The 13,674-nt window shown below is 41.1% G+C and overlaps 1 long non-coding RNA gene across 1 annotated transcript; it reads right to left on the reverse strand.

Moving 5' to 3' along the window:
- Nucleotides 1-11,949: 11,949 nt before the first annotated feature.
- Nucleotides 11,950-13,248, reverse strand: LOC121866962. Its single transcript, XR_006089053.1, has 2 exons — nucleotides 12,913-13,248; nucleotides 11,950-12,613 (listed from the first exon to the last, which is right to left on the reverse strand). It is a non-coding gene; the product is annotated as an uncharacterized LOC121866962 (long non-coding RNA).
- Between the last annotated feature and the right edge of the window lie 426 nt (nucleotides 13,249-13,674).

Consider the following 13,674-nt stretch of genomic DNA (forward strand, 5'->3'; position numbering starts at 1 on the left):
CTCACAAATTATAGCTTCACTAATGTTACCACCTGCCATTTCTTTCTCCTTTATCCACACTAAGAGTAAATTTTCCATCTCTTCAATCACATTACACTTTGCTTTGCTAAGTCTAGAGATTCCCTTAGCCACTTGCACAGTTTTTAACTCCTCTTTATTCTTCAAAATCGTACATATAGTCGATTTAGCCATCCCATATTCATCACTAAGTTTCGCAATGCTTCTTCCATTCTCACGTTTCTTTATAATTTCTTAGTTTCAAGGGTTATTAGCTTTCTCACTCGCTTTGGACGACTCATTGTTACAATTGTATACTTGTATAACAAAATAGTTATACAAATAACGCGAATTTCCACATCAAAAGACGAAATTTCAACAATAACAGTGGTGCACTGGCTACACAATGAGACAAAGATGGCGCCTGACGCTCTTGTTGTGGGTCGCGGTACAACAATATTCATGTGCCAGGCGAAATAGTCCGGTATTCATCCGCGTTCGTTGTAGGAGTTGCGTTCGTTATAGCATTCTCAATTTTATAGGTAAAACCGTTCGTTATAGGAATATTCGTAGTAGGATCCGTTCGTTATAGCATACCCCACTGTATATATATATATAGATATATACTGTGTATATATATATATATATATATATATATATATATATATATATATATATATATATATATATATATATATATATATATATATATATATTGTTAACTCTCCACCCAGCACTACTTAACCACGCCAGTCTGTCTATTGTCCTGATCACGAGCAACGCCATCTAGGGACGAGACACGAGTATGACTCATCTTAGTTAACACTCCGGGGTTTCCCTTCTCCATATCCTGGTTGTTGCGTCACTTCCTCCAAGTCTTTTTTGTGAGCTCAATTCGAGGAGAGAGCACTTGGCTCTGGGAAGTGACCACAGGATCATCTATCCTCTAAACCTACGGTGCAGTGACTACCTACCGTCTTCTACAATACTCAGCCTTACTCGTCAGCCATCTCAGCTCCTCACTTAAGTATTTGTATCTTGTATTGCCTCCCCCACGTCCACTTGCTTCAAAATTTTTTATGTTGTATTAATATGTATATACTGTTAATGTTTAGATTAAGTTTGGTTAAGGGTAATTTATAAGCTGAATATTTTGTTTAGGGATTTATGGTACTTTATTATACACAACGAAAACTCGCATCCTTTGTCTACCCTTTTATAGTCCGATTGTCTTTGTTTTTTTTTGTTGTTACCTGTTGGGATCTGGGTAGACGTATAACTATATTCTAAATCCCCAACTCGTAACAAATGGCGACCGTGACAGGACCCGACCTTAAGTACCATATTCCTTCCTCCCTTGTTACTCAGTGTTAATTATTCCTCCCAGTCACTCCTGTTCACAATTGCTTTACGGTGGTTTAAAGTTTCTTTCATATGTGTGTGCATATACAGTATTGGTATTATCGTACAGTAAGAGTGACAGACGTAGGATATTAGGTTCCAAGTGTCATAAGGCTTACCTGTTATTACACGTGGCAGTCGTGTAGTAAGTCTTATCGAGTGTAGGGAAGAATCCGGATCTGTTTAATGCCGTACCCTCACTCCAGAGTAGGCTGTTCCATAGTCACTAGTTTAGGGTGAAGTGATATCTTGGGATGCCCCGCTCTACCATGACCCCATAATTATAAAGCCTCAATTATTGTTCTTCTCATTATCTCATTCAGGGTCAATCATACCATTTATCAGGGTTGTTAATCCGGATCTTTATATAAATGCCGTAATACGCCCTACCTCTTTCAAGTCTCTTATCCTTATCTAAGGATCTTTTCAGAAGAACAATAATCATAAGTGTAATTTCCCTAGGTATAACTTGGTTAGTTTTCGGGACTTTCTGGTTATCCACTGCCGTGATATTTTCTAGGGTTATCCACTTATCTTATCTTTTGACCATTAGTTAATTTATCCTATTTTTCTTAACAATGGCCACCTCAGGTTTTGATCTCCAGGATTTTATTGAAAATCCTTCCGTAGCTAAATTACGTGTTAATATCCTGAAGAAAGAATGGAAAGAAATAGCTAACTATTACAATATCCCATTTTCACAGCAACTGACTAAAGAAATGTTAAAAAATCATGTGATTGAAGTGTTGGTTCAACAAGAAGTTTTAAAAGAATCCGCTGTTGACAGATTAACGCCCATGTCCAAGAAACTTCAACCACTATCCACCACCCCTCCTCACTCAGAAGTTGCCTCAGGTCTGGCTAGCCCTCAAGAAGAAGCACAACGAATAGACGCCTTAGAACTAGAACGAGCTAGGTTCGAGTTCCAAATCAAAATGAAAGAACTCGAGTTGGAACAGGCCAAGTTGGAGCAGCAGGCCAAGTTGGAGCCTGAAGAAAGGTCGGAACAGGCCAAGTTGGAACATGAGGAAAGGTCGTAACAGGCCAAGTTGGAACATGAGGAAAGGTTGGAACAGGCCAAGTTGGAGCATGAGGAAATGATGGAACAGGCCAAGTTGGAGCAGGAGGTTAGACTGAAAGAACTACAGGTAAGAGAGATAGAAGTCACCTTAACATCGGAGTTTAAATGAAAAGAAGTGGCATTAAGAGAGAAACTAGCTGCTTTTAACCCTGCTACTGCTTCTTCCCTTGTTCCCGGGTTTGATGAATCTGATATGGACGGGTCATTTAGGACTTTTGAGAAAATAGCCGGGAAGAATGAGTGGCCAAAGGACCAGTGGGTGTCAGTGTTAGTTCCTAAATTATATGGTAAGGCTCGTAGAGTTTATAACTGTTTAGACCAGACTGATGACTATGATAACGTAAAAAGAATATCCTCACCTCTATTATCACGCCCAGATGGATACTGCAGAAGTTTCTGTGAAATCGCTAACTAAACCATTTTCCCACACCTTGTTGAGTTTGTTCAAGAAAAGCTTAGGTTTTTAAGAAGTGGTTAGAGTATACAGACCTCCACATTTGGTGATTTGTTAATTTGGTAGTCCTGGAGGAGTGGAAGAGCAAGATACTATTTCACATCTTGAAGCATGTGGAGGAGCGTGGAGAGGTTAATTTAGGGCGTGCTGCTGAGTTGGCTGATGCGTACGCTTTGTTGGTGGAGTCACTGGGCAGTAGAGAACGTGGTACTTCCCGACATGTTAGGTCCTCCTCTGATGATAACCTTGGGGACGTGAGTGGTAGGTCGAAAGGTCCCACACCTACTCCCCCCGATGCAACCAAGCTTACTTGTTCTTACTGTAAAAACCCAGGCCATACGATCCAGACTTGTAAACACCCAAAGTGTCGAATTGCTAAAAGTAGTTACCTGGATCCCAAATCCAAACCAATAGCAAATACCAATGTGGAAAGGCCCCATCAGGATCTCTTCTCTTCATTCACCTATGAGGGAAAAATTTCAATCATAGAGGGGTCTCGTTCTTTCCCTATTCGTATACTACGTGATACGGGCGCAGCACAATCTATCCTCCTGTTTAACGCCATTCCTGATATATCTACCGCATTTACTAATGAGAGTGTTCCCACCCCGGATCTCTATCCCATTCTTTTTTCCTATCTCATTAAAATCAATGTCCCTTTGATTACTGGGGAAGTGCAAATAGCCATTAGGAAAGACCCAATGCCTGTGTGCGGCATTCATTTATTATTGGGTAATGACTTGGTAGGAGATCTAGTGGTTCCTAATATAAAGACAGTCGACTCTCCCTTACCTGTTAACTCCACCACTGACCTTAAAGAAACTATTCCTCATCTTTTCCCATCTTGTGCTGTCACCCGGTCACAGAGTGTGCGAAATGGGCCCTCTTCATCTAAAACCACCTCTAATATCTTCCTACCCACAGAAGATCTGTACAATAAGACCATTAGTAAGGATGAGCTCATTAAAGCCCAACAATCTGACCCATCTTTGAATAAACTTCACCATGCAGCAGTTGAGGGTAAAGATTTTAACACCCTTCCGTGTTTTTATTATCATGAAGGGGTTTTGATGAGGGCCTATAGGCCCCCTGAGCTTGCCCATCTAGACACGTGGTCTGAAATACATCAAGTGGTAATTCCCTCCTCAGTCAGACCAGCATTAATTGCCCTTGCCCATGATGGTATTTCAGGACATTTGGGAATCCTGAAAACATATAAAAAGCTCCTCCAACACTATTATTGGCCTGGACTTAGGAAGGATGTGTCAAAGTACCTAAAATCTTGTCATATTTGTCAAATGGTAGGAAAACCAAATGAAAGTATACCAGCAGCTCCCATTAAGCCCATCCCAGTATTTTCTACACCATTTGAAAAGATTGTTGTGGATTGTGTGGGCCCATTACCAAAGACTAAGAAAGGAAATCAATTCCTGCTCACAGTTATGGATACCAGTACACGTTATCCTGAGGCTTTTCCCCTTAAAAGCATCACTTCAAAAAACGTAATCAAACATCTTTTGCACCTTTTCACTTCAGTGGGCATTCCTAAAGAGATCCAATCCAATCAGGGCACCAATTTTACGAGCAATCTTTTCAAACAGGTGATGAAAGACCTCAGTGTGGACCATTGTACATCTTCGGCTTACCACCCACAATCCCAAGGTTGCTTGGAACGGTTCCATCAAACTTTCAAATCAATGATCAAAAAATACTGTATAGAACACCAAAAGGAATGGGATGAAAGCATAGACTTGTTACTCTTTGCCATCAGGGAATGTCCCCAGGAGTCATTGGGTTTCTCCCCGCTCGAGTTACTATATGGGAGACAAATTAGGGGACCCCTTAAAATAGTAAAGGAGCAGTGGTTTGATACTCCATCTATTAAGCCCGCAACAGTTTCCCAATACATTGACACTTTACGGGACAAATTAACTGAAGTCCGAACCATTGCTCAGTCAAACTTAAAAAAAGTCCAAGACAAAATGGTGAAGTCCCAACCTAAATTAGTTGAAAGATCATTTTCTCCAGGTGACAAAGTGTTACTCTTTCTACCCATTCCAGGCTCTCCCCTTAAAAGCAAGTTTACTGGTCCCTATATAGTTGCTAATAAATATCTCCCTCAACTATATAGTCCATACTCCTGATCGCAGAAAAGATTCACAACTTGTTCACATTAATCTCATGAAACTTTACCATTCCAGGCAGTCAGAGGAAGACATCCCAGATGCTATAAGTCAACCTGTATTGCATACGGTTTTGTCAGGGCCGGAGCCGGAGACAGATGACATGGACCTATTGGAGAATTTAGACTTCCCTCTACTAAAGAAAACCCTGCTAACAGTCACATACTCAACAACTTGGATGAGTATTTTTCTGTTTTGAATCCATCTCAAGCAAAAGATCTCACTAAGTTATTATCAACAATTCCTGAAGTCACGTCAGACCTCCCAGGGTTTTGCAATATACTTAAACATGATATTAAGCTAATCTCAGATGATGTACAACCCATTAGGCAATCAGCCTATCGACTAAATCCACAAAAAAGAGATATTATGAAAAAGGAGGTAGACTTTTTGTTAAAACATAACTTAGCTGAGCCTAGTACCTCCCCCTGGGCTTCACCTTGCCTTCTCATTCCAAAACCCGATGGCACTTTTCGTTTCTGTACCGATTATCGTAAAGTGAACCAGGTGATCACCTCCTTCGCGCCCGCGCTACGGAGGTCTTTGGAGGGGGGGTGTGTTACGAACCCCTCCACCCAGCACTACGAACCACGCCATCTATTGTCTTGATCTACCTACCCAGCACCACGAGCAACGCCATCTAGGGACGAGACACGAGTATGACTCGTCTTAGTTAACACTCCGGGGTTTCCCTTCTCCATATCCTGGTTGTTGCGTCACTTCCTCCAAGTCTTCTTTGTGAGCTCCAATTCGAGGAGAGAGGACTTGGCTCTGGGAAGTGACCACAGGATCATCTATCCTCTAAACCTACGGTGCAGTGACTACCTACCGTCTTCTACAATACTCAGCCTTACTCGTCAGCCATCTCAGCTCCTCACTTAAGTATTTGTATCTTGTATTGCCTCCCCCACGTCCACTTGCTTCAAAATTGTTTATGTTGTATTAATATGTATATACTGTTAATGTTTAGGTTAAGTTTGGTTAAGGGTAATTTATAAGCTGAATATTTTGTTTAGGGATTTATGGTACTTTATTATACACAACGAAAACTCGCATCCTTTGTCTACCCTTTTATAGTCCGATTGTCTTTGTTTTTTTTTTTTGTTACCTGTTGGGATCTGGGTAGACGTATAACTATATTCTAAATCCCCAACTCGTAACAATATATATATATATATATATATATATATATATATATATATATATATATATATATATATATATATATATATATATATATATATATATATATATATATATATATATATATATATATATATATATATATATATATATATATATGAAGGGAAAAAAGCACACTCGATAACTTTTGTGCAATTCCTCACAGTTCTTCACGCACATTCTGGGAATGTCAATGGCATCTGCGACTCCTGTCAAATTCATATCGAGTGAGTGGGAGTGACTGATGAAGCTGCTGCCTCTGATTTGAAATGTATTTCAATATATAATTGCATATTTTCACTGTAACTCACAAGAGATTAAATACTTAAGTTGCCTATCTCTGTCCTTTGGAAACCGATGAAAATGAAAGTATGGATGTGTATCCTTTCTCCTCTTGCAAATAACGCAGGGGTGCGATCAGGCCCGGATTATCCATTAGGCACAGTAGGCACAGTGCCTAGGGCCTACGAGATATTGGGGGCCTACGAAAAATAAAACGAGAACTATAGTGAAGCTCGCATATCTAAAGTAACTATCAGTCTATTTCCTGTTTCTCAAATATTGTAACCTAGCATAAAAGGCATCTATGTCATTAATGAATCAAAGATAAATCCTACTGCACAAAATCTGAAACAGAGCAATTAATCTGAAACTCTACAAGTAGCCTACGGGACAAAGGTGAAGCTAATCATAGCTATTAGCTAGGTAGTCACAAAAACTCACAACTCTGGGTTTAAAGCCAGAAATCAAAGCTATTCGGGTAAATATACTGTCACAGAGGACTATAATTCACATTCACTCTCTGGTAGATCACTAGCCACCTGCGGCTTCTGCGCAGGAATGCATAGGACAAGCAGCTGCCCCATCAAGGAAGGTGCCTCTCAGGACGGGCGAGAGCAGGACTCCCCATTTGAGTGGCAGTGTGCCAGATGCAGGAAGAAGGGTGTGACGGCCTGGCATCCAGGTTGCCTTGGGAGCCCGCCTCCACCCACAACAGCGGTCACACTCGGTGACGCCAACGCCAACGCTACAGGGCCGCCGCCAACGCCTGAAATCAACAGCTACACCTCCCCACCCAGGAGGCAGTGTTACAGGTGCGTGGAGGAGGGTGTGACGGCCTGGCATCCAGGTTGCCCTGGGAGCCCGCCTCCACCCACAAAAGCGGTCCCACTCAGTGATGCCAACAGCAACACTGCGGGGTCGCCTCCAGCACCTGAAATCAACAGCAACACCTCCCCACCCAGGGGGCAGTGTCCCAGGTCCAGGGAGGAGGGTGTGACGGCCTTGCACCCCAGTTGTCCTGGGAGGTCGCCTCCAGCCACAATAGCAGTCCCACTCAGTGATGCCAATGCGGCCGGATCGCCTCCACCACCTGAAGTCAACAGGCACAGTGACTCTCCTTCGTTAGCCAATGCAGGTCAGGTTAAAGCCTGCCAAGTAAGTGTACCAGTGAACAATGACAGTGATAGTGTTAGTGGAGCTTCTGAAGGAGCTCATGCCTCCTCTCATAATGATGCCAACTTGAGGGTGAGTAGCCAGAGCGAGACCGATAGTGATGGAAGCATGGATGGGGAGAATGAGCCCCAGACTGCCAGCGTGGTCTCTATAATAGTCCCAGGTCTGAAGACTGTTCATGACCCTGTAAGTTTTCCATTGTTTACGGAGAAGGAACTCGCGGGACTGATGAAGGAACCCGCGTATAAAAATCCTACTGGAATAAGGGCTGTGAAGAACATTATCAGGAAATCCAGAGGTACAGAAATTGGAATGGTCAGCTTATTGGTCAGGCTGATCTATGAAGCCAGCGTGCGACTCTCTACGTTAAATTCAAGGTGGGAAAAGTAACACGAACGCTTAGGTTCATTTCATGGAACATCCGGAGTGTTAATCGCAGAATTAATGATCTACAATGGTTTGTTAAAGTTTTTGACATTGATGTAATTGACTTACAAGAATATTACACGTCCAGCACCCAGAAGAAAGTTGCACCCAGGATAGCTGGGTTTACAGCATATAATAGTGGAGCAGGAAGTGGCCTGCTCACATATGTAAAGAATGGTCTGGTCTGTAAATGGATTAAAACTCACAATGATGAAAGTATTCACTATTAACAATTTATAGTAAAGACAGCAAACAGTCAATTTTCGCTGTATAACATCTATGTTTGGTGTAATGAACTGCGAGAGGACGTGTTACCAAAGCCATCAGGTAACAATGCTATGCTGTGTATGGGTGACTTTAACTCTCGTCACACTGTCCTCGGTGATGTCCAGTGTAACTCTAATGGGAGGGTGTTCGTGAATTACATCAATTAATCATAATATCACTATATACGACACAGACAAAGTGACACATCTGATGGGGGGCAGACTTGATTATGTGATTGGGTATAACCTAGTAGACAGTAATGTCAAGGCTAAGGTCATCTCAGACCACCTAGTCAGTGATCATTATGCAATACTTACTGAATACACTGTTGCTGATGTCAAGTGTGAACCCCATCCTAAGCTCAGAATTAATATCCCAGATAATCTTAAACTGCACTTCAAGGCCTACATCCACAGATGGTACGCTGGATATACACCTGGGTCAGTGGATGAATTTTGCTGTGATCTTGTAAATGTCATTACCACATACTATACCACCTGGGTTAAGTCAAGGAGGAAGGGGGGCAGCACTAAACCACCTCTGTGGACACATGACCCCATCCTCACCAAAGAAGGAGAGAATGTAAAACAGCTTGCCAACACTTATAAGCAAAATAAAACTAGTGATAAACTTTTGGCATTCCTCAAAGCTAACAGAGAATTTCGTGAACTCAAAGGTCAGGTGAGAAACACCTATTGGGAACAATTCTTACAGGGGATTAATAGAACAACCACTCTAGCAGAAATGTGGAAAAAAATTAGAGCCATTACCAAGTCACCCACCCCAGTCCAGCTTCATCACAGCCCTGCAGAATATGCTGACATGCTATTAGACCAATGGTCTAGTGTGTCACGAATCACTTCCCTGCCTCCTGACATACAACAATATCTTAACACCTCACACATTAACAGGGGTTTCAATATTGAAATAGCCTGTTCCTCACCAGACCTTACCGACCAGTTTCCTATAACGCACCACGAACTAACAACAGCACTAATGAAAGGTGAGTCATCCTCCCCTGGTGAGGATGGCATAACCTATAACACCCTGAGATTGTTGAATGAGATCCCTAACCATCCACTGCTTGACCTGTATCAAATGAGCCTCACACAGGGTATTCTGCCTAAGACATGGACTCATGGAAACATAGTTCCAATCCCTAAAGCTAATTCTCCAAACTTCAGGCCAATTTCACTTACATCCTGTATGTGTAAAGTCCTTGAAAGAGTTATTCTAAACCGTCTCATGTTTCAAGTCAAAGACAAACTCGCCCCTAATCTGTACGGGTTCATGCCCGGGCGTAGCACACAGACATGCTTTGCAGAATATCTTGTTCACTCAAAAGATAAGACACAAACAGCCTTCATAGACCTTAAATCAGCCTTTGATGTAGCTAATAGAGACATTATACTTGAGCAACTAGCTAATTTTGGCATACAAGGTAACCTCCAGACATGGATAAAGGGTTATCTGTCCAACAGGTATGCCAGTGTTCTGTTTAGGGGAGTTAAAAGTACCAGAATGAGATCATTTGAGCTGGGCATGCCTCAGGGAGGAGTGTTAAGTCCTATGCTCTTTAATATACTGATGCACAAGCTTATTGCTGACATTCCAGTTCAGCCAAACGAAGCCGTAATATGCTATGCTGATGATATCTGCATTATGACACAAACCAAACTCAGGCTCCAAGCCTTGCTGGATGTATTTGCTCGGAGAACTGTTGAATGCGGTCTCATAATATCTGTTGACAAGACGAGGGTCCTCAATCCTCGTCCTGCTCACCCTCTGCCTCTTGACTATAACATTAACAGCATGCCCTTGGAACTATGTAGCTCCTATAAATATCTTGGAATTTGTGTGAATGATGCAAACTTTGTCAGCAACCTTCGTGACAAACTAATGCAGCGCATTAAACCCCTCAGAACCCTTGTTGGCAAGGGCTATGGAATTAACATCACCTATGCTCGTACTTTCTATCTTCACTTCATTCGTTCTGTAGTTGACTATCATGCTCTCCATCTTGTGACTATTCCGCCTAAACAACTCAACAGCCTTGAGGTAGTGCAAAATGAAGCCATGCGCATCATCCTAGGTTGCCCAAAATCAACCAGAATTGTAAGCATGAGGAAAGAGCTCGGACTGCCCTCCCTATCTGAGAGGATAGCCCTACTTAATACCATGTTTTGTGTCAAAGTTTTGAAGAACAATGGTTCTCAAACTACAACTAAAACTGAGTTGATGTTCTATCTAAATAATCCCGACCATCTCGCCAACCTTCCACAAAAGACTCTCTTTGGGGCGTGGCTTCATAAAAGTGTAGCAGATCTCCTGAAACTGAATGTCCCAATCACCCCAGACGAACCTATTAATGCCATTCCTCCTTGGCTGGACATATCAGTTCCTATTAATTACACTCCTGTTGTAGTAAGCAAATGTTAAACACCGATGTGGTGAGATGTGTCACACTAGAAACTATTAACAGACACATAGAGAGTATTAAATCAAGTGAATGTTATGCTTTTACTGATGGTTCTGTGCAGACAAACACAGGTAGAACAGACTGTGCAATTGAAATATATAAAGAAAACGAGATGATAGTGTCAAACAAACAAGGGCTGAACAACTGGGCCAGCACAACACAAACTGAACTAACTGGAATCTACTTAGCCACAGACTACCTCAAAGAAAATGGAGGTGGGGTGATATTCTGTGACTCTCAAAGTGCTTTGAAATCAATGAACAGCCCGTCAGGCTCTATGTCTAAAGTTGCATGTGATATTAAAAGGAATGTGATAACTGCCAATGAGAACAACTTTCGTATCGAATTTGTGTGGATTCCGTCCCATGTTGGAATCAGGTATCATGACCGTGCTGATAGACTGGCCAATGAGGCATGTAAGAAAGAAAATGTTGACCGTGACCTTGGTCTGTCCAATGCTGTAATTAAAAACATTCAAGTCAGAATCATGAACTCTGATCTAGAAGAAGTGAGAAATGCAGAGAGACCTGACAGTTGTAGCATTAGTAAATATGACAAATTTTGTAACAAGAGGTACCGGTATGGCCAGCATAAGGACAGAACCAGACAATGTGATGTAGTCGTGGCCAGAATTAGGCTAGGATACAGACACATCTGGCAAGTTAGTAATGCTGTACCCATACCAGAACACTCAGCATGTAAACTTTGTGATAAACCTTTAAAGCATACACTTGAACACTATATTATTGAATGTGACACTGTCAAAGACTTCAGGCCACCTGATTTATTGTATCTTGAACTATGTAATTACTTCATTGAATCAGGTGTGCTTGAGGACATTCTTGCTGTTTATCCCAAATTTGCTAGCCCACACAGATTAGTCTTCAATTAGAATATGACTCCAATGTATGTGATCCACTGACCTATATATGCTGCTGGTGAATGTGATGTATTTCCTTCTTTGTGTACGAACCTCTGTCCTGTCCTGTTTATTTTATTATGTACAGTATATTGAAAATAAAAGTTAAATCAATGTACGCTTTATTCGCATTACCTCTGTATACTGCACTAAAAAATACTATTTAAACATAGAGGAAAAATGTATTGGTGAATTGATATTTGATTTTAATTCATCAAGTAAACCAATTACGGACTATATTGGCTCGGACTGCTTGGCCTGTCCCTGCTACAGCTTCAGCTGGATTGTCAATCTCTCCATCATCGTCGACCATGTCGTGGGGAAGTGGTACCCTTCTCATTACACAATAATTGTGAAGAAGGAAACATGCATTTACAATTTTGCCACATTTGGAAGGATCGTATTGAAGTGACATCTCTAATAATTCTACTGACACTAGCTTGGGTAAGACCAACTGTATCACCAAGTACATGTTGAAAGGTTCCACTGGCGTAAAATCTTAAGGCAACTAACACTTGCGTGTGTATGGAATCAGCATGAGATCCTCTTGTTCTACGCCTTAAAAATGGATCTAACTCTTCACACAGTCTTAGAATTTCACATCGAGGAAACCTATAATATCTAATTAGATTTTCATCGCTTACATTTATGGGATCCAAAGGGTCCCGATACCTTCGTTCACGTCGTAAAGCTCGATCATGCAGATAAGCTACAACAAGTTCCATTGCAGGGTAACTGGAAAATGAGGTCCAAGTGTTACAGGATCAATCTGCAGGACAAAAAATTCTGCAATGGTTTAGAAGTTTGTTACAGTATTGTTTTTATGTTGATACTAACTTATTCAAAGTTTTATCATTAGGCCTAGAATAGAAGGGTTATGCCTGTGAAAAATAAAAATTACGGCCTTAAGGTTTTGCCTGGCTCTTAGGGGTAAAATACTGAAAAATGCACAGCGTGTTAAAATCTCTGTATTCATTTAAAATTGAAAGAAATTATTCATTATTAAAGTAAATAAGGGTGTTAAAAGCATTTAAAAGACATCCTCTTGCCTCAAAGTCTGTCACATACTCGCATTTGAAACTGATTTCTGGTAGGAACAGCAGCCTTCTCCGTTAGCCGGAATCCTTGAAACCTGGAACTTTCTGAAAGCCGTAATTGACATTTTATCTAAAATTAATTCCCAAAGCATGATTTTGCAGGAAACTTACGGCTTAGGTAAATGACTTTCAGAGAGGCACATTTTCCTGAAAACTATGAGGAAAGTTTCCCAGATAACCGAGAAAATTCCAGAGATGGGGGATATATTTCTGGGTTCGAGAGATGATGTAATGAGCAATTGCAGGAACTACCGAGAAAATTTTTCCATTACCATAAACATTCTGGGGATGAGGGATATTTTCTTGATTTGTGATAACTGTCTCGTTAACGGGAAAACACTCATTCATTCACGGTAGTGCTCTTCACCAATTGCTCTGGCTAACAGAGATCTCACAGTATTTGGTGTTTTACCCCACTAGAATTTAGGTAAATAATCCCTTGCATAATGTTGGCCTGTGACAAGACACATAAGCTATACTAAGATAGCCTTATTCTGGGCAAATTCAAATAAATTGGTTATTGATAGCATAGCCTTGCCTAACCTAAATGACAAATCACTTCTCTTAAATTACTCATTTAGCCTAGACCCTGGTGTTTTCCTTTCAATGTTGGGAACATTTGGTCTGAATTGCCTTCAAGTTCATACAAAAAACAACAATTTAAAACCTGAAAATATATCGGATTAGCCGTAAATTTTCTTAAATTAATACTCTACCTATGATAATGTTCAAG

This window comes from Homarus americanus, unplaced genomic scaffold, assembly GCF_018991925.1.
Source record: "Homarus americanus isolate GMGI-L3 unplaced genomic scaffold, GMGI_Hamer_2.0 scaffold59667, whole genome shotgun sequence".
Classification (NCBI taxonomy): Eukaryota; Metazoa; Arthropoda; class Malacostraca; order Decapoda; family Nephropidae; genus Homarus; species Homarus americanus.